The following is a 22,765-nucleotide window of genomic DNA, read 5'->3' as shown; positions in this document are numbered from 1 at the left end:
GGTAAGGATTATAACAACGTATCGAAGGAACTCCTTAGCAACCTTGACGCCAGTATGGGAGCACGCTGTGGAACATGCACTGCCAACTGTAGTGGCCACACATCCTATTAAGAACTATGTCCTGCCTTTTACGATGTATGTATAATGTCCAAGGGACCATCATATGTGGTCCAAGTTTCATTGAGCTGTTTTACTTGACAGTGAAACATCATGCGAAATTTACTTTCATTCTTATGCTTCTCAAGCCAAAACCACAATAATATTCTTTGAAAAGCAATTGAAGTGATTCACACTGATCTAGGCGCGAGATCCAGTTGTAGATCCTAGTAGGTTTTATAACGATTATGTTCTGGAACTGACCACTTTACTCATTACTAGTGATCGAATATTGCCCACACAACAAATATATGACGATCTGCAGCTGTATTAATGTTACGAAATTTATTCCCAGTTGCAAAACGACATAGGCAACAGCAAACATTTTTTTTTTTCATGAAGGCACTGACCATCTTGTCCCACGATGGGATAAATATATAAACAGTTATGGCGACTACATTTGAAATAATAAACAGCATACTTACTTTTTCTATCTGTCTCATTTTCGTTGGACTGTTGTTAACAAAATGCAACCTAGAGCACGGTTCCTCGAATCACATGCCAATATAAACTGTTTTTCCCCAGTAGTTAATAATTCCTTTACTCACTCAAATGCTACTTCACAATCTGGAGTCCTGTGATACTTTGCTACCTTCTTTAAAAATGTCGTAAATGGTCTTGCTATCTCTGAAAATTTTGGAATGTATCTCGTATAAAAAGTGGCGAACTTGAGATATGACAGTGATTCCTTCACGGCACTAGGCATTTGAAAAACCTTCATGGTTTGTACCAATTGTAAGTTGACTGGTTATAAAGTCCTGCTGCATTTTTCGAATGGAACAGAAAACACGGTTTTCTCCAAGACCACTTCTGATTTTATGTACCAACTTCATAATTCCATGGTGGTAAGATGCCGGCATTGCCCCAGATTGTCTAAGGCCTCTGGAATGTTCGTCATGAGGTATGCATTGGTTGCTGTCCATTGATTTAAATATGTATAGTTGAAGAAGTATATGTAAGCCATCTTACCATCTCAGGACTTCTTCGGAATGATGATAACAGGTGTTGACCAGTAACTGGCACTTTCTTCTATTATTCTATCCTGAAACTGTTGATTAATAAACTTCTCCATCACTAGTTGCAGATGGTGTGGGATCTAGTAGAGTCTGTTGTATACAGGCATTTCTTTCCCAGTGGGAATTCTGTGCTACACTAGTGGTGCAGCTGGAAACGATTCAGGTGGTTTCAATAATTCTCTATTCCTCTAATAATTTCTCCATGTTTATTCTATCATGTCCTTTAAAAGCAACACGTTTCCCTATGGCACGGTTAAATCGAGAGCTTGTCCTGGGTTCATGTAATCCTGAAATACCGATTCACCTCATTTACCTCTAACACTATCCGCTGTTAGCGCACCTTTTGATAACCTGAACCAAAGTTGTCTACACTGATGGATATTATCTGGCTTCCACTAATTTCTTGCACAAACAGCAAACTATTGATATGGAACACTGTGCCTGATCCAGTTCTTCGTTCTCTGGCAAGGGCTCTACTATGCACAACGTATTAATTGACAGATCAGCTCATTCGTTAATACAAAGCAGCCCTCCTGTAATGTATCTCACAAGTCGAGTCTAAGAGACCATACACGCATTTTAAATGGCTTTTCTGATGTCTCAGGTGTTCCTTGCGACAGTTCGGTTTCTCCAGCAGTAAAACTGAGACGGAACAATGTTCCTTCCAGATTCACTATGCGTCATTGTACACCGACTATGGTGTGGGGGGCCAGCCCACGAATGACATTGTAGCTTATGCCTATGCTAGGGAGAACTTCCGCATACAACTGGAAGTCTCTCTTCCCCACTCGGAATCCCAACAATGCCAAACTGACTGAGTGAACACTATTAAAACCCACATCACTTAGTATACAATGTGGTGGGTTCAAATTCACAGCAACAAATACTTTTGCTAACCACAGCTACCTCTGATCCCATATCCAAAAATTTAAACAATCCTGTCTTTATATAGCCAGATAAACAAATGTCTGCCACTGATTTTGTACAGAGGTGTTCTGCGGTCGCACTTAAGGTGCCTTTACACTTGTGTGTTTTGCACTCAATCGCCGAGCGACTGTGCTCTCCCCTCACGTAAGTAGGGGCACACATTTAGGTGCATGCCTCTTCCTCAACACGTGCATGCAAGCGGATTCCACTCATATCTGTGTTCACACTGAGCGCCTCAATTTCCATGTAGGATAAGCTACAGCTGCGTGGAGACTTGCTACAAGATGCACAGGTGTAAATGCACTGTTTTGGGGACTCGGTGCAGTCGTCAACCACCCTCCATGCTCTGCCCCATGTAACAGAGCTGCATGAGAGTGTCCCTTATTCCATCTTCTCTATGCCTGTGGTCATTTTTGAATGGAGTGTCCGATCTGTCCGCATCTTTGACACTAAGGCTCCCTGTGTTATTGACGTACATAAATGGCTTATTAAGTATGGTCAGCTTCCCGACTGCTTGCTACTGATGCGTTTGTATGCAGAAAAGTAATAAACTATGTAGTACAAGGCTTGATGCACAATATCCTATACATAAAAAGGAAAAGAAACCCTACTGGATCAGCTTAATGTGGCTGGAGAGCAACATCTGTAATATATACCCCTTTTTTGAAACATACTCCTTTCTCCCTCCGCCTGAATCAATTTTTCGCAGTTACTACAGCTTCGTCCGAGCTTATTGGGAATACTACCTGCACTTTTCGTGACATCTCAGCCAGCAGACCCTGCAGAAACGCGTACAGCGCTCATTGTTATGCTTGCTGCAGAATAGCCTTGTTGACATGATCATCATCTGTCAATTCACATACATTAATACTGATTTTCCTGATAGGTCTACAAAACATTCTATCGATTCTCCTTTTTTGCACTATATCACTAAGTTGTTTACCATAACACTCTGCCTGAACCTTCGCGAATGACTTAGCCTCCTGCAACTACTCATGCATGTAAGATATCACCTAGCATCGCTTACGAGTTCTAAACAAGCAACACATAAAAAAGGCTCGTTACCCCAGTTACCATAACTTTGTAGCTGTACACAAACTGTCAAAGAAGACAAACAAATCTTCCCCAGATGTACCCGAAAATGGGACCAGCAACGACGCAGTATCAGCATCAAGATGCTATAAGCCAACTGTTAGCTTCTTTCACCCCTTAAACTGTCTAATTCCTTATGCAAAGCCTCATTATCAGTTCGAACTCCAGCTACCTCATCTAGTAAATTCTGAATCGCCTTATGCGTTATCACTTTCTCACCAACACATATTTTTGCTTACTTATATCACCACAAGCATACAATAAACGCAAACAAAAGACGGGGAAGGAAAAAACACAACCTGACAGGTCCTAAAACACATTAAAGTCGGCACTTTTTGAAAACTTGCATTCGTTGCCGCTGCAGAAAATTTACTTAGTAGTTCAACCGATACAGTCTGAGGATGTTATTCTGACTGGGAAGAAATAACCTACAGAGTTCGTCAAGGCTCAATCTTAGGCCCACTATTGTTCATCATATATGTAAACCATCTTCCCTCTAATATGCAATAAGCAGAATTAGTCCTTTTTGCAGAAGACACTAGTATTCTAATCAACCAAAGCATACATACAGAAACAGAAGAAACGATAAAAAATGTTCTGGACAGTATCATTGACAGGTTTTCAGCGAATGGTCTCACCCTCAATTTTAAAAAGGCACAACAAATTTATTTCTGCACATGTAGGGGTACTGCACCAATGATACGTGTAACTCTGATGAGGAAATAATAAATTGTAAGGTGTCCATATTGGCGAGAATTTAAACTGAAAAAAGCACATTTTTGAATTGCTAAAACCACTTAATTCAGCCACATTTGCACTTACAATCACTACAAATCTTGGGGAGAGAAAAATGAGTAAGTTGATATATTGTACACATTTCCATTCAATAATGTCATATGGAATAATGTCCTGGAATAACTCATATTTATCAAAGAAGCCTTCATTGCTCAAAAACGTGCTGTAAGAATAACATGCGTTCCTCGCTCATGATCAGCTTGTTGACATCTGTTTAAAGACACTGCTACTGCTTCTCAGTATATTTATTCCCTCCAGAAGATTGTTGTAAATAATCCACTGCAGTTCAGAAGGAACAATGATGTACATAATTACAATAGAAGAAGGAAAAATGACTTTCATTGCAGTACATTATCGTTGTCTCCAGCAAAAAAAAAGTGGGGGGGGGGGCTCACAATGCGGCAATTAAATTTTCGGGCACTTACCCAGTGATATAAAATCTCTGACAGAGAGCAAAATAAACTTTGAATCCAAATTGAAAAAGTTCCATAGATGAATTTCTGTTATTGCTATGTGTAAAAGGTGGTGTGTAGGAATTACCATCTCACATCCGTATATTTAAAAATCTTATAAATATTCCGGATGTAGCCATATTTACAAATTAATTAGCAATGCGAATGTAAAATGACTCGTTCCACCTCATAACGATTTATCGTGTAAAATGATCCATGTAACATGAAACTCATTAACTAACGAGCTGTTACACACTCTTCATCTCTGTCCTCCTTTGGTCGACCATTACAGTCTCCGACAGTTGTTCTGACACTAAAGGTAAAAGGCTGGTGCTTCGGGAGGGTGTTCGTGATTGGTTCCCTGCTGGAAGTGTGTATAGGTTAAGAAGATGGCAGCCAGTCTGTTGTCAAAACTCTTTAGTTACAATCATACATGAACTTTGAACACTGTATCTGCAGCAGGCGGCGGTCAGCGACGAGTCAAGCAGTAGCCAGGATTATGCGTGTACCCACAGTGGGACTACTCAGGTGATGAACACTGGACTGCGACCTGGAGAGCACCGGCAGGCGGCAGCCATTGCGCAGCTGACTGGAAATCACTATGCGTCCCAGACCATGAAGGCAGCAGGTGGCCCGGCCTCAGGTAGGCGGTAGTCACTGCTTCATGCTGGGAACTGGAATAGGCTATACGTCAAAAGAGGGTCCAGCTGCGCCGATGATGACAGGCTGGACCTGGGGGTTTAAATACCGTTGTACGAGGCTGAGCGTGCAGAAGACCGTGAGTCTGTATCATCCGGAAATCTCTGGACCTGGGACAGACCAGCAGGTCCGGTTGTTGTTCAAATGGCTCTGAGCACTATGGGACTTAACATCTGAGGTCATCAGTCCCCTAGAACTTAGAACTACTTAAACCTAACTAACCTACGGATACCACACAAACCCATGAATGGGCAGAATTCGAACCTGCAACCGTAGCGATCGCTTAGTTCCAGACTGAAGCACCTAGAACTGCTCGACCACACCGGCAGGCCCGGCTGTTGTTACGTGGCAGTCGCCCAAACTGAAAAAGCTTCCTGAAGGCTGTTCCACTCCCAGGCCGTTGTCACACAGGAGTGGCACTACAAATGTGGCGGTATCTGCTGAACTACTGTACCGGCAAGGGTATTGTCCAATGGCAGGCTGTGGCTGTTGCTTGGTTACAGCTTTGGGCTGCTTTCCATGCCGATAAAGCTCTATGGTACTACATCTGAGAAGAAAAGGTTGGCACAAGACACAAATTCATGGCAGGCCACGTATTTTAGCCTGAACATTATGGCAGTCCTATCTGGTATGAAGTTCCTCCCAAAGGATCTGCACAACTTCAGTACACGCCACTATTGTGTAAGATATATCCTTTCTTTCACACTCGACATCTTCCAAATAATACACACCAGAGACCACATAAATATGTTCTTCCTGGAGTTTCGAAGGGTACCTGACCTGACACTATACATCACCGTCGATGGATGATGATATTCTCAAGTGTATGACTAGCTCAGAGAGTCATTGAGTGATAGCTCTCAGTGTATTATGTTCAGCCTGTGGTGTCGTCCAGACATCGTGACGTCACACCAAAGTCGGCAACGTGAATCGACACCACAGACATTAGCAAGATCTTGCTGAAATCCGCAACGGTGTATGGGAGGTGCTCCAGGAGACCAAAACACGTTCTCAGCGTCAGCAGTGCCCTCACAGTGAGGTCAATATAGTGTTGAGCTTGCAAGAGCTCAGCTCCAGTTCCAGACCTTAGATATAGTAGGCAGCATCATCATGTAGGAGAGTGATATCAAAATTTTAGATGAACTGGTACTGTTGTAACTGTCAAACATTGTGCTTTAAGAGAACAGTTTGTTAATCTGTACATCAAGTGATGCTTTCGTACTCAATGACAACTGAAAATTATCCAGTACTCCTGTGGCAAATAGGTGTGTCGAAGTTAAGTAAATCTTTTATTCATTTATGTAGTAAAGTAAGCCAGTACTTCATGTGTTCTAGCTTGGTGAGCCGTCTCCCAGAGCACTCAAAGAACGCACAGTTATGACCAGATAAAAGTAGTTTCGCTGGTCACAACACAACCGAAATGAAAATTGCGTTCTGTATGTCTCAGTTAAGCCGACTAATGTTATTAACGTAAATAAATGGTTTATTAGGAACGGTAAACCCTCCAATTGTTTGCTACTGATGTTTTTGTCTGCAGAAAAGTAGTAAAATGTGTAGTACACGGCTTGATGCATAAACGGCTATACATAAACAGGAAAAGAAACCCTACTGGATCACGTTACAATATCAGATGGGCCTAAGTGTTACCTGTTTTAAATATACTAGGATAACCCTACGAAGCAGTATGAAATTATACCAAAACACGAAATCAGTTAAGACAGAGCGATAATGGCAGACAGATTTGTAGTGCTGGGGCAGTGCAATCCATCTGTTAAGGACAGATAAGAATACTCCAGTGCGACGTGTCCTAGAATATAGATAATAAGTTTGAAATTCTTATGAAGTCTGCCTGACAGGAAACGTCATTGGAACCCAAACATGCGCTTAGTTGCCACAGGAACGTAATACGCTGAACGATTTTCTCATTGCAGCGATTTCTAAAGAACTCAAAAAAGCACCCATCTAAACTCGTAGCTTCTCTCAATCGTTTGATGCTGCTCTACGTTACCGCTCTGCAAAGGTATGTAATTGCAAAATTTGGACCCTCGTGGCAATATGATGAAAACCTGTGTCCTCAGACAAACAAACAGCTTCTGGGATAACTTCATAAAAGAAGATATTGAAATTACAGCCACGGTGTTGCGATCAGTAGAGACGCTGGCTAACAGACGAGCTCGGCTTGCGGTTCAATCACGTTGATATTGAAGCTGAATTAAATCATATTGCTTGAGACTTTACAGTCTCACTGGGATCTCTCGAATCTCTTATCTCTGCAGCTGTTTCCGTTGCTCCTCTGTTTAATACTACATACCACAAGACGCCATCTGCAATAACTCTGGCTGAGTTGAATCATGGTGCTAGAGATTTTACATTCTCAGTGACAGCTCTCCAATCTCTTAGCTCTTAAGCTTCTTCTATTGCTGCTGCTCTCTCGACACAACATCCCGTAAGAGTCATCTGTAATATGCCACAAGTGCAAGTGAGTGAAAATTAGATGTCACATAGTTATTTTTTTAATACAGGTGACCTTTTCGTGTCAACGTCTAGGAATTACCTTTTACATTGAGTAGCAAATTGGACAACCTAATATTTTATTTATTCAGCTTCTTTACACTCCATTCTCGACACCTGATAGCCTAGCAATACAGGTCAATTTAGCAACAGTGCTCCCGACATAAGAAGCGTCAGCAGATCTGCCTGGGTGTGCTTTTTTTGGGGGGCTTTGTCCTGCATCGGCGCAGGATAGGCGTTGCTAATAACGGATTTGGGTTGATCAGTTTAAGGGATGGCCGGATGCCCTTCCTGTCGCCACCCCCTACGCCTCCTCCCTCACTCGGATGTGAGTGTGTAGTGTTACCCATGTGAGAGCGAGTGAAAGTTTTCTAAATGTTTGCGAATCGTGTAAGTGAGGCAGGACGTGGGTACCAGCCCGGTATTCACCTAGTGGGATGTGGGGAACCGTTTAAAAGCCTTACACAGCCTGGCTGGCTGATCCCTCATCGTTAATCTGCTGGGCAGATTCGACCCGGGGTCAGCGACCTCCCCGTCCAAAGAAGCGGCACTTTAACACACACAACTGCCCAGGTGGGTTATCTGCGAGAGGGTTACAGGTCGTAACAAAGTACTATAGCTCTATGGGAAATGTATTGTTTCACCTCAGTTTTTTTACTGAACAACCAATCCTGTCTGAGAACTGTGTAAATATAAAGGTTATGAGAGAGAAACTAATCAGCAGACCAACTTTAAAATTCACTTGCAAACGAATAATATCCGACCTTCCAACCTCTTACGCATTACTTTTTCAGACTGTTGCTCACATTTGCATTCTTGAGATCCAAAGAGCAATATAATGAAAGTACTTGCAACGAATTCCTTTAACAACATGTATATGTACTGATATTTTAAAAACTTCATGAAACGAATTTTAGAAACATCGTTTATAGCTTTAAGAGCCTAGTTGGTAACTAAATTGATAATTATTGTGCGAATGCTCAGATGGGAGCAGTCTGAAAACTCAGGGCTGCTTTTTTGTCATCCTCAGTTTTTTCCCACTGCCTATAACCCGAATGGGGGAGTTAACATGTGTCCTTCCAAGGAATGTTCAACTTTACCAGACTGTTTTCACTGGTTGCAGTGGTATAGAGAGAAATGGGCAAAAAGTAATTAATATAACGCCCAAGTAATAAATAGTAAATAACAATATAAAAACGTTATGAAATAGGTATCGTTAAATACGTATTAACGATTTTTTAAACACAGTTTTAAACTCACAACCAATGTAACCGTATGTAACTAAGAATGCTTGGTGAAGTGATTAGATCATAATTACTTAAAGCAGATATGATTGCAAATCCACTATAAATGTGAAACTATGTATTTGAAAAGATATATGAACTGATTAATTAATAACTAGTTAAAACAATTACGATTACGAACCCACACCTGATGTAAGTGTGTTCACATAACATAACATTATGAACTTGGCTTTTTATTTTTACAGGTGCATTGTGGTGATGATGTTTGGTTTGTGGGGCACTTAACTGCACGGTCATCAGCAGCAGTACAAAGTCCCAATTACTAAAAAGTCCAATTTTTTCACAATCCAATCGAGCCACTGTCACAGATGATGATGATGAAGAAGACAACACAAACACCCAGTCCCTGGGCAGAGAAAATCCCCAACCCGGCCGGGAATCTAACCACACGGAACGGGTGCATTGTGAAAAATTGTGATCTGATGAATTAACGGACAGTAAATGTGGAATGCCCATCCACAAAGCTTTATATAATTTTGGTCCAGTCATTCCAGGGGGCCATTGCACTGGTCCTGTGGGAACGAGAAATATTTATTTACGATTGACATGAAATCATTAAACGAACTGTTGTTTTGTGTACAATAGAATACGAAAAAAATTTAATTATCTCACCTTGATGTATGTGAAAAGCAGCATCGATATTGCACGATAATCGGCGGTTTTAGAACAATGAAACAACAGGAATAGATTTTCGTTTTTTTTGTTTTTTTTTTCTTTTTTTACTTTTGTTCGGATCTTCATACGAGAAAGACGTGGATGGAGAGGTACGTATCTTCTAACGCACTTCTGGTAAATATATGCTACTGTTGATAACCAAACCACTTATTTCAGTAGCGGTAACATCCCTACATGTGTGAAAATTTCGTTGTATGTTGTTGTTTTTTTCACAGACTAATAACGTGCGGTACAGTGCGAGTTGGAATTTGTACTGTTGCGCGCCATTTGCAAGGCGGCAGATTCTTGTTCAGTTTCATTCAATACTAAGGGACGTACAGCAAAATGGAGAGGGTTTACAATTAATTCTTGAATAAATTTACTAAAATAAATTTCATTCATTTTGCAAAGAGTCGAATCGATGTTAAACATTCTTGTGGTTGCCGATGTACCGTTTTTTGTGATTGATTACAACCCTGAGGTATTTCTAAATGTTAAAGATTAAGGTACTTCACACCATTCTGTTACTAATTTATTTTACGTACAAGCCGACATTCCAGAGTGAATTATTTATCGGGCACTTGAGTATAGAAAAACTTAACAATGTCAAAAACAATAATATTCGCTCGTGATAAGAAGTTGTAGCGAATATGTTGTGCGCAGCCTTATGTGGTGTACGAAGTATTATTAACAGCAAAGGTATAAATACAAACATACAACACAAATACACGAAATAAACTCACTACAAAGTGTGCATTTCGTCTGCTAGCTGATGAACTGAAGGTAACGATGGAATACTTTCCCAACGGTCGATATTGCAACTTATATTTAAAAACTGACATGCTATTGCTTCGCAATATCTTCGAAAACTTTTGCCGTCTATCCGTTAATAAAAATGAATTAAATCCTGCTCATTTCATTACTTCACCCGGCTTAGTCTGGGGTCTCCACTGAAAATTATAACGAGGAACTGCAGCTTATTACCAGACTCAAACAACTCCAGTTTTTTGAAAGCGGCACTAGAGACGGTATTATCCACTTCTCTTGCAGACATTCCGTTTCCAACAACAGATTTACGGTCGAATATGTCGACAAAACTGACGAATCTTACATCATATATCTTGTTCTGAATAGCCCGTAGAGCTGATCAATATTGCAGTAAGTTTTGGTGTGTAATTTTAAATCGCTTGCTGTTAAGTGTGTAATTTTAAATCACTTCCTGTAAAAAGTATTGAAATTTTTGACGTAAAAGACGTACCAGATGAATCAAAGACTTGGTACATTTTAGAAACAGATCTTCAGTACACCAAGAGTATTCATGATTTACACCCAGATTTGCCCTTATATCTGGAAAAAATGCCACCACCAACGAATTGCAAGAAATCAAAGACATGATTGTTAATGTTATATCATACGAAAAACTATGTTATTCATTTTAGAAATCTAAAACAACGTGTAAAACATAATTTGATTTTAGAAAAACGATTTATAGAATTTTACCACTTAGGGAAGCTCCCTTGATGAAGCCATACGTTGAGATTAATGCACAAAAATGTAAGAGTGCAAGCAGTGATTTCGAGGGGAACTCCTAACTGATGAATAATATTGTATTTAGAAAAACCATGCAAAATTTGAGAAGAAGCTGTACATAAGTCTTGCAACATCCTGGGAAGGCATTAACTGCCAAGCCTTGTTTTCAATGGGTATTATTTTTAACGAAAATTTAGTCGCTATTAAACTGAGCAGGCTTAATGTAGCCTCTAATAAACCCATTGTGGTAAGAATATACGCTTTCGGATGTTTCAAAAACGCTTCTTATCGATTTTCAGAATGGATACATATTAAAAAAAATTCCCCAAATCACGTAAAACTGTGGTATACAGGAACCGATAGCATAATTTCCACATATCCAAGAGGATAGCACGACTGATATGCATACAAGGTTCAATGCTTCGGGATTCCCAGCAAATAACAGCTACACTATTCCAACAGTAAATGAAAAAGAGGTTGGTTTAATGAAAGATGCACCTAAAGGAGAACCTATTACAGAATTTGTTGGCCTATGACCAAACATGTATGCCCTCTAGACCGAGTCTGCGCACATAATATGCAGAGCAAAAGTTATAAAACCATGTTCTGTTTATAGGTTAGCTATAGACGATTATAGGCTATGTGTACTTGATTCGGAAGTACAAACGACGGTGCAGCATGTATTTTGTTTGTACTATTAGACAGAATAAACTCACTTTACCTGCACAATAAATATTTGACACTTCCTTATGAGATAAATACAGCACCTTGGGGTCACTACTACACGAAAAATTATTTTTTGGGGGTAAGACGATACATTTTTGCTGCAAGTTGATACAGCTTTCAGGCCAGCTGTATCATTTACAGAGGGCAAGTTGAAACAGTCTCAGGACAAGCTAATACAGTTTACGTGTGCAAACAAAAAATTACGTACATTATTATCACATGCATCTCATAATCATCATTATTAGTATAAATTTCATCTCTCTGATTTATGCACAACAATAAATTTCCTCTTTTGCAGAATTTCAGAGCCTTCGTATACTTTTGACCACCCAGTAAAATACTGCAAGTTACACCATTCACACATTTTTTGTGTAAGTTGTGTATTTGTGTGTACATTCTGATATCCACGTCTATAGTTTATTCAAAAATAGTATTCACGACAGCATTGTATATGTAATGTGACTGAACTTTGATCCTATTCTCGTAATTCTAATAAAAAGAACTTCATCGTTAATAAAATAATAAATAATTATTGTCAACGACATAATTTAATATTTTGAAAAAATGTATCTTCGACAATACCCGTGTAGAAAGATAATGAAAATCTTAATCTTTTATTATATATGATTTTGTAGAAAAACTCTTCTTCTTCTTATTCGAACTATTGCACTCGAAGGATGTGACTGATGTATCGTAACACAGATGTCTGTAAAAAATGGAACTAAAATATTGTTATGTTGCTAACCGATATTTGAAAATAGAGATTATATGTAAGTGAAATGAATCTTCTTTGTTTGGAATTTTATTTCATTGTAATTCTCGTCGTATATAAATGTTAAGGATTTTGCTCGGCTACCAAAGAGCGCAGCCATTAGCGCTATTGATTTACAGCGCAGTTTATTGGCAAATGGTGAATATTAATGTCTCTAGGTATGTTGAGAAATATTTTCAAATGTTAACGCAAATAGTGAAGGTGAGAAAAGATTTGACATATGTTATTTATTACGAGTAAAACACAGCGTGAAACAGATCGGTAAGCGATTGTCTTATGTTAGCCACCATCTTAGTGAAATATTGCAGCGGCAGTTTTGAATTGATTTTCCATACAGACTTAAATGTTATAATTGCAGTAATAATTGTGTACTAGTAGCCGGGGACTCACTCTGATGTAATAAATTCTAGTTAGACTGTGAATACATCGAACTCCTATGAATTCAAGCAGGATCTTACGTGATACAAATTGTTATCTGCTGATGTATGAAGCCTGGTAATTTTGTAACAACTCTGATGAAATATTTTGACAAGAAAATACATTAGTGTTGTGTACGTGTGATATTGTGTGACAAAACTGTTCATTTTGCTTAATGAAAAGTGTTGCCACCTCGAGATAACAGTAGCGTTAATTTTGATAAACGATCCGCAACTAGCAAAGAGTCTTTTAAACAACAGCACTGAAATTCCTAAAAATCATTAATCTTGTTTAGTTCAGATTACTTATCATACATTTAGCTTGCTTGTTGCTCATAAATAATTATTATTTAGTGACATTTACACTGCTTGACAGACATCATTGCTACGCGTCCCCAGGTGGAGATTTCTTTAACAAAATGACGTTCATTAGCCGGGGAAAGCAGTGATTTAGTAAAACCTCATGTTACATTAATAATAAGTAATTTTATTGTAATCTTGCTGAACTTCTACAACATATCACACGCACAATTACACGACACGCCACATTACGTGCGAGGCTGCAGAAATATTTTGATACATAGTGCCCGAAGAATCTTGTCGAAGTGTTGCAGATACTTCTGAACATGATGCAAAAATAAAAAAGAAATGAATGTATGCGTGTACCTGCGAAATATATTTTTCTTTAAATATGAAGGGCATTGTCAATACTGTTGGACATGGTGCGGTTTCTACGAAAATATATATACTGCAATGTGATCGAATGTAAAAACATTTCCCACCACAGCCATCTTTCATTTTTTTTTTTTTTAATTTATCACCATCTTTAATTTTTACATTTCCTGCGGTATTTAATTTTTAAATTTCCTGCTATCCACCATCTTGATGACTATTTGAAGAAGGGCATGACTTTTGACATGACAATGATGCCGTCATAGACAGGAGGCATAGTTTGTGACCTCACAAATGTAAACAATGCTCGCAGGATAATTGACAGAATTATGAATTTAAAAAATATCAAAAAGCACTTGTTTCTCCTTCAAGACTTAACTCTATCTTTGTCCAGTACGACCACACTAATTAAATAAATGTGATAAGACAAAGCATTCTGCTAAACAAGAAATGGTGAAGAATAGTTAGCAGCCTACCGAAAATGGAGAAGGTTGGTGCCTGATCAGAAACCTCTGCAACGAGGGAAATCATGAAATGACCTACACAGATGCTACCTATCTGCAAACATAGTTAGGTATGCGAAGAATGGGAAGGAAGATTAGGGTCTGGCGTACCGTCGACAACGAAGTCGGGCTGAGTAGGCATGAGAGTACCACGCATCGAAAAATCTAGAGAAAAATCTGGAGTTTGTGAAAGACGTCGGCCGCGTCCTATCTAAAACATATGCCGCCATTTGCTTGAAGCGTTTAGGGAAACCAAGGGTAACACAAATCTAGATACAGCTAGACAATGATTTGGACCCTGGCATCTTAAACAGGAGTCCAACGTACTAAGAACTTCGGCACCTCATTCGATGAAATGAAATACAAAATACAAAAAGATCATAGTGTAGCTGTATTCATAAGCTGGTACAAATTTACCCGATTGTAAACATTAAAAATACTCATGACGTAATGTGTTATAATGAACATTACTTAAATAAAGCGCAAACGTCTCAGAAGCAAATGAGATTAGACCCCTGTCACTTGCACGAAGCAACTATACTTTATAAGTAGTAACGGGGTGTGACGTACACATAATCGAGGTATGGGAACGCTGATAGTTAAATCAACTGCCTTATTTATTTCATGCAACAGCTTTCCCAGTTTTATCCGTGACCGAATAGAATACAGCGTTATAATAGAGGCAGTTATGGGGCTTTGGGGTTATGCTGTTGCGTTAAACCATTTTTACAGCAGAGTGAAATGAGTATCTGCTCTCGGCAGGCTATATTGAGTTCAAATTACGCATCGCTGTTTAAGCCGTTACGGACGCTAAGCCTAACGGTAATTATTGCGCAGTACATATCATCGCAGCATGCCTGTGTGACCAAATTAATTGCTTTAACGCAAAACTATCCACATGTAAACCAAAAAATACTGTCGACAAATTCCATTTATTGGCAACATGTAATCCTCGGATCACATATTTGGCTGATTCTGTGACCTATCGTCACAGCTACAAAACAAGCAAAGAAGCTCATTATGAGCAGACTTTCGCGTGCGTTATTTCGCTGCTACGTAGTGCAGGAGAAGTGCTTTCTGCAGCCCATTTAAAAGTATAAAACTACGCAAGTTGTTATACAACCAAAATGATGTGATTTTCTCATGATTTACCACGTGATAGAATGATCTGCAGTCCGTAGGATGGGGACGCTAAGCCGTTCGGAAGGACTACAAATATGACACTAAAGCTCCACATTCTTGCATCACATTCATCTACACCTAACAGATGTTATTTATTTATTTGTTGCGATTATAGAAACTACTCTCCTGTGTGTCTAACGTAGGTGGTACAATACATTCGGTACTTTGAAAATTCTCAAAGTAATAGTACACTTTTTTTTCTTAACTGTAATAACGCAGTATTACAATAACGCAAGAGGAGGATAAATATATGGAAACACTAAAAGCATGCCTAATACTACCTAGGAAACCCGTTGACAATCAAAACAGCTACCAGACGACATGGATAAATACAGGTCCTACACAGTTTTCAAGGGATTCTTATACCATTCTTCCTGCAAAATAGTGAAAAGTTCAGGTAACGACGACAGATCTAGACAGCGATCACTCACTCTTCTGCCCAAAGTAGACTACAAAGGCCCAATAATAATGAGATCTTCCGAGTGTAGTAGCCAGGGAAGATGCCACAATTCATCCTCGTGCTCACAAAACCAGTCCTGGACGATGCGACGCGTGTGAAGAGGAGCACTGTAGTCTTGGAACACAGTGTCACCGCTGGGGATCGAACACTGTACTGTGGAATGGACCTGATCATCCATAATGGTCACATAAGCCTTGTCAGTAACATGAGCTTACAGAGTAACCAAAGGGTCCATGGAATATCATGAAATGGTTGCCCATATCATGGCTTTTGGGACGTTACTTGGTTAGAAGTTGGAAACACTGTGGAGCAAGACTCATCCCACCAGATGACTTTCCTCCACTGATCAATTAGCCAGGTCTTATGGCTTCGGTACCACGTTTTCTTGTTAAGGGCGTTTGCATGACTGATGCGTGATTTAGGAATCCTAGCTCGTCGTTCTGTTCCCTGCTTATGGAACTCCCTTGTCATTGTTTTGGAGCTGAAGGTATAATGTTACTGATACTTAAAAAATGTATTCTATAACTTTTTAATCACTGATTGAAGTTGTTATTTAAAATAATTTTCATTCAGTGTATAGCTGCAAAGTTTGTGTGCGGCGACAATTAATCACTCTTTCACACGAAGTTTGTTTATTGATGAGGCAATTTTTTTTACTTGTCTATTGCCTCCACAGTGCAAGTTCATTAAGTCACTTTTGTGTGCGGACACAAGTAAATGAAATGGCGTCGCCTAGTGCAGGTCTTTTGAGTTGATGCCACTTCGCCGACTTGCGCATCAATGAGGAGGAGAGGATGATGATGATGACAACACAACATCCAGATCCTGATCGCAGAAAAATTTCCGACCCAGCCGGGAATCGAACCCACGGCCTGACAATCAGTCTCGCTAACCACTCAGTTATCGGGACGAATTGTGGATACAACTTTCAACGTGCGTATATGGATCTAAGACAAGTAATGTGCACAGGGCTTTTCACGGCGTTGCCTGGCGTACAGTTCACAACGGTGAGTTCATATATAAACTGTTCAGTTCACGTAACACTTATTTTTTTATACATTTTGGATTCGTAACGTCAATCGCTCGAGAGTCCTATTGCGAGCATTGTCACCAGTTCACATCGCAATCTTCACTTATTAAAACACAAATAAATGAGCCCCTTTTTCTTACCCACGCAACTCTGTTTGTTCCCTGGATCGCATTTACTTCTCGTACAAATTAATTGACATAGTTTTTACATTTGTCTTTCTTACAAATGACGTACTTTACAAGAGTAATGTATCACTCATGTGTTCTAGCTGTGTTTGCTAAAATGGTGGTCTGATTCACAAAATTGTTTACGTCCCTGTTTTTATGTTTCACAGGTTGAGTACCATTACCTAGGTTATGGCCATGTTACCATGTACCCATGAAATAATCCTACTGTAGGTACGGATCGGCAAAGCACAAACAAAATCCAAGCAACACAGACCACGATCAGGGAATTAACACATACCTCCGGAATCGCATGTGGCAAAAATCTAAGCTCCAGCTCCGCATAAACTCACATAACTCATAGTCTACCATCAATTAACATAAAATGGACCATGCTGATTAAATTGTGTCAGTATACCTTTACACAGCAATTCTCTATTTTAAAAGAATTCACATCAACTCAATTGAAATACAATAGATAAATAAGAGAATAGCATACACATAAATACTTTCATACAAAGTTCAAAAATGGTTCAAATGGCTATGAGCACTATGGGGCTTAACATCTGTAGTCATCAGTCCCCTAGAACTTAGAACTACTTAAACCTAACTAACCTAAGGACGTCACACACTTCCATGCCCGAGGCAGGATTCGAACCTGCGACCGTAGCGGTCGCGCCGTTCCAGACTGAAGCGCCTAGAACCGCTCGGCCACTCCGGCAGACATACAAAGTAAAACACCAGTCCAGTAACACCCTGTACTGGCTTCTTCTTGACTTATCAACTAGAAATGGCATCATTCATGTTGCTTATATACTAATACTTACAGTCTGAGTATAGTTATTGCATGGCTGCACGCCCTCCTTTCAATAAATCGTCAGTTCAATTTAGAGTCACTCTATATAGCACAAGTGTGGCCAGAGAATGCACTCTGTTTACATGCAGTCCACTACCAGGTTTAACTAATTGTCCTATACTTGGTAGTATTCAATGTATAAGTGTATCACATAATTATGCCACAGAAATTAAGCTTAAAAAAATATTTACTACAAGGTAACTATTTACACTGAATATTACTGTCGCACTCAAGTTGCCACGTAATCGTGACTTATCTAGTTTCATAATCGAAAAAAAGGTGTTTCACACAAATATGTCGATCGAAATATTGTAGCTCTTTTGCAACCTCATTACAGATACTTGGAAAATCTACCTGAGAATAGCAATGTAGACGGTCCTGGACAGTTTCAACGTAAAAAGGTTTGTGATGGAAACTGGAATTACCTTGTAGATCTGATCTGCACATGCACAGGGACGATTTCAACTGAAACGGTAAAACAGTCTCGAAAAGAGCTCAAAAACATATGCAAGATTTACAGTGTCCTTAAAATCTTTATTAACACATCGTTAATTCTTGCAAGGCCACAATGAATTCTTCACCCCTGGCACTTTCGTTAACGCCAGTGATCGTAGCGAACTGGATTGTCTTTGTCAGAATGTATCTCTTCTACAAGGGGATTTTCTTTTGAAATGCATCCCCATAAAATCCGGAAGAAGTTAGCTTGCAGTGTCTTTCTGCGGGCAGTGTGCAATCAAGTCTGCTTAAAATACAATGTTCTAATTTTCGTTCCTGCTCTCCTTTTTCCTTCATAGATTCAACAATAGCGAGATTTAAATCGAAAAATCGTTCCATGCATGCCCCTCGACGTAACCAATGCACTTTGCAGTAATATTTGAAGTCTGCAATCTCCTCGTTCATTTCAACTGAAAACTGTTCCAACTGAAAATGGAATATTGGGCGCGACTTCGGAAATTTTACTATTCGTGTCACCAATTTCATCAAATGCTCCTTGTCTGCAGATTCTGCACGAAGTGCTTCTTGAAGTACAGAACAATGAATCCCATCTGTTAATCATTGTCATGTTCTGCTCTTTCATTGTCATCGAGAAGTTTAAAAACTTCCTGCATGGTACTATAAAGCTGTTTTGTATCAAATAAACAGTACATAGCACTTTTGCGAACTGAGAATTCTCTGCGCCCTCTTCCGTTACTCCCATTCATTTTAAAGGACTGTGACGATAGATCGCTAGACTGCCTCTTTTTCTGCAAACAGTCACAGAACCTGTGAACGTCCTTCATATCACGAACAACTTGCGAAGAATAAACAACGCTGACACCACGATTCTGTCGTACTCAGAGAATTGTGACGACCGCAAAACGCTGCACCGCAATGCTAAATTAGATTTCGCACTATTCCAGATACTTCGGAGAAGGATCGAGTAAAGCCGAGTGACAGGACAGGGGCCCTATTCTGTATCGTTCATACCGATCGGTGTAGTAGGTTAGTGTCGGTAGTGACGTCATTTACGGTTCTTTATCGAAATCTCATGTTCAGTAAGCTTCTGAGACGCGGTACCGAACGGTCCTCCAACCGATTTTACGATAATTGTACCGAGAGGTTTTGGATTTCGGTCTGGCCCTGTCGATCGGTGAGCTGTGGTTTATGTACACCTATAATTTGTTATTTTAAACATATTTAGCGGTTTTAGCTCTGGATTTAGTGATTTTGTTACTAAAGAATCACCAGAGGACGCATCCAGTTGGAAGAAAGTGAGTTCGTAATAGACTATTTTCGTTTGTTAGAAATATAGTTAGGTTAGGTTGTTACTGTGAATGACTGCATTAAAAAAAAGTTTTCGGTCAATATTCTCTCAAAATACGTGTTATCTTTATGCAAATAATAGTTTAAAGATCATTAAATATCAAGACGTCGGCTCTGCTTACGTATATTACATGAGTGTGAACTGGCGTTGCTAGTGCCTTTGTGTACTTTTTCCCACAAATAGGTTAGTTAGTAACTATCGAAACGTGTTTACAACTTTCAGGTAACAATGGAAAGCAATTATGTGAAGCCTGTTATTGGAAACAGTACTTAGAACTACTTAAACCTAACTAACCTAAGGATATCACACACAACCATGCCCGAGGCAGGATTCGAACCTGCGACTGTAGCAGCAGCGCGGTTCCGGACTGAAGCGCCTAGAACCACTCGGTCGCGGCGGTGATGAGAACGGGTGCTTCTACCATGTTCAAATGGTTCAAATGGCTCTGAGCACTATGGGACTTAACAGCTGTGGTCATCAGTCCCCTAGAACTTAGAACTACTTAAACCTAACTAACCTAAGGACATCAAACACATCCATGACCGAGGCAGGATTCGAACCTGCGACCGTAGCAGTCGCGCGGTTCCGGACTGCGCGCCTAGAACCGCGAGACTACCGCGGCCGGCTTCTACCATGTTGTTCAGTCAGGAGCGTTAAGATCGAGGAGAGATATAAGGGGCAGTATACGTTGGTAAGACAGATAATACATTAGATAAAACAGAGGAAATGGAAATTCGTGTCCTCTCAAGGGACGCCGCCTTGTCGGAGGCACCTTCAGTGCCGAGCGGGATGGCTTTCGTGTTCCGTCGAAGTCAGGAGCTGTACCGGCTGTAGCATAGCTACTGTCAGGGTCACCCAAGCCGGAGTAATCTTGACGGAGGTGTAGTGAAGCCAACTTCCCTAAAGGAGTGAACCCATTACAAATCCTGATCCTTCAAGTGGGAGGGAGGGGGAGGGTGGGGGTTGGGCAAGCAACTAACAATCCCTTCCTGGAAGAAAAAAAGGGAAAAAAACCTATTCAGAAGCCTCAAAGTAAAGAAGCCGGTCTGATACATTGACAACAACACAGCATTGTTAAAGAGTAAGGCAAAGGCAAATGAAAAACGAAAAATGACGCATTTATTGGAACCTGGAATGTAAGATCAATGAGATGGAATGGACACAGAGTTCTTGATATCTGAAGCTGGATAATTTTCTACCATGGTCCAGAGAGCAACCATGAATTTGGTATAGTGTTTGCAGAAAGACAAAAATTTAAACATATAGTGGGTGAATTTACTGGAATATCACCTAGAATCTCACAAATGATTAATGTACATGCACCAACGGAAGTAGCAGATGCCCAGGTTGAAGACACTTTCTGTGAGAACCTCGAGGGAGCCGGGGTATGATGGTAAAATAATTATTGGAGACCTCAATGCACAGATTGGGAAAGAAGATCATTTCCCCCGCCCAGCAATAGGAAAGCATAGCCTCCATGAATACACAAATGATAATGGACACCGAATTGTTCAGTTTGCACTATCACACAACACGGCTACAAGTAGCACTATGTTCCCACACTAAAGAATCTGTAAAGCAATATGGTGAAGCCCTGATCAATTAATGATGGCAGGCATTTCTCAAACTTACTATATGTATGTATATACAGAGGTGTTAATGTGGATTCAGACTACTACCTTGCAATTGCGAAACTAAGAGCTCGAATATCTAATGCAAGGAAAGTGAAAGGAACATCTCAAAGGAAGTATGTGGTATCAAAGCTAAAAAATGAAGAGACTGCTAAAACATATTCTGAGAAGGTTACTGCGAACCTTGCACTGTACACTCCTAGTGTAAGCGGTACTCTGGATTAGGAAGCTGCAGAAGAAGTGCTAGGGAAAGAAGGAAAATAACCAAGAATTTCGTGGTTTGATGAAGACTGCAAGAAAATAAGTCACGAGAAAATTTTGGCTTATAGGAAAATGCTCCAGGAATCGTTTACACGTTTAACGGTAAGAAATTATCAAGGTAAAAGGAAAGAAGAGAAGAAACTGCATCGGAAGAAGAAAAGGAAATGGAAACGAAAGCAAATTGAAGAATTCGAGACAACTGGAAAAAAAAAATATGTCAAAAATTCTATCAGAAAATTAACAGTGAAAGAAGAACATTTAAGCCACGTATTACTATATGTCGAAGTAAAACTGGGATAATTACTAACTAATGACCAAGAGATATTGGAGCGTTGGACAGAATATTTTAGCGAACTGTTGGATGCTCCAGTGCCCCCTATTGAGGAGATCCTAATCCACCCAGAAGAATATGGTGAGGCTATAGCTCCTCCCACCTCTCAAGGAGGAGTAGACAAAGCAAAATCCCGACTGAAGAACAGTAAAGCACCAGGGATTGATAATATAACATCAGAACTATTGAAAGCCGGAGGAGTTGAGTTAAACCGCAGCTATACAAGATTTTGTGCCACATTTGGGAAAAGAAAGAGTTTCCAGAAGAAAGGAATGTAGGGATACTGTGTCTGCTACACAAGAAAGGAGATATATTTAAATATGACAACTATAGAGGCATAACACTTCTAAATGTAGAATATAAAGTATTGTCAAATATCTAGTTTAGTAGACTCTCAAACGTTATTGGAAGCTATCAGTGTGGATTCAGACCAGGAAAGTCGACAGTGAACCGTATATTTGTTCTCCGGCAAATAGTGGAAAAGACCAACGAATTTAATGATGATTCATTTCAAATCTGCATATGACACAACGAATCGGGCTGGACTTTATGGGGCAATGCGGGAATTTCGGGTGGCTGAGAAGCTGGTGCGTTTGACAGAGGTTACCCTAAGGCACCCCAGTGTACTATGCGAGTGCAGTCTAGGCTATCACGCCAGTTTCAAACGTGAACTGTGCTGAGATAAGGGGATGGGCTTCCCAGCCTACTCTTCAATTTGGCACTCGAAAAAATGGTGTGTGAATCGGGTATCCAGGCAAGAGGTACTATACACTATAAGTCTATACGACTATTGAGATATGCAGATGATTTGTACCTAATGA

The sequence above is a fragment of the Schistocerca piceifrons genome, chromosome 7, assembly GCF_021461385.2.
Source record: "Schistocerca piceifrons isolate TAMUIC-IGC-003096 chromosome 7, iqSchPice1.1, whole genome shotgun sequence".
Lineage (NCBI taxonomy): Eukaryota > Metazoa > Arthropoda > Insecta > Orthoptera > Acrididae > Schistocerca > Schistocerca piceifrons.
The sequence above is the reverse complement of the archived record's forward strand: the minus strand, read 5'-3'. Positions refer to the sequence as shown.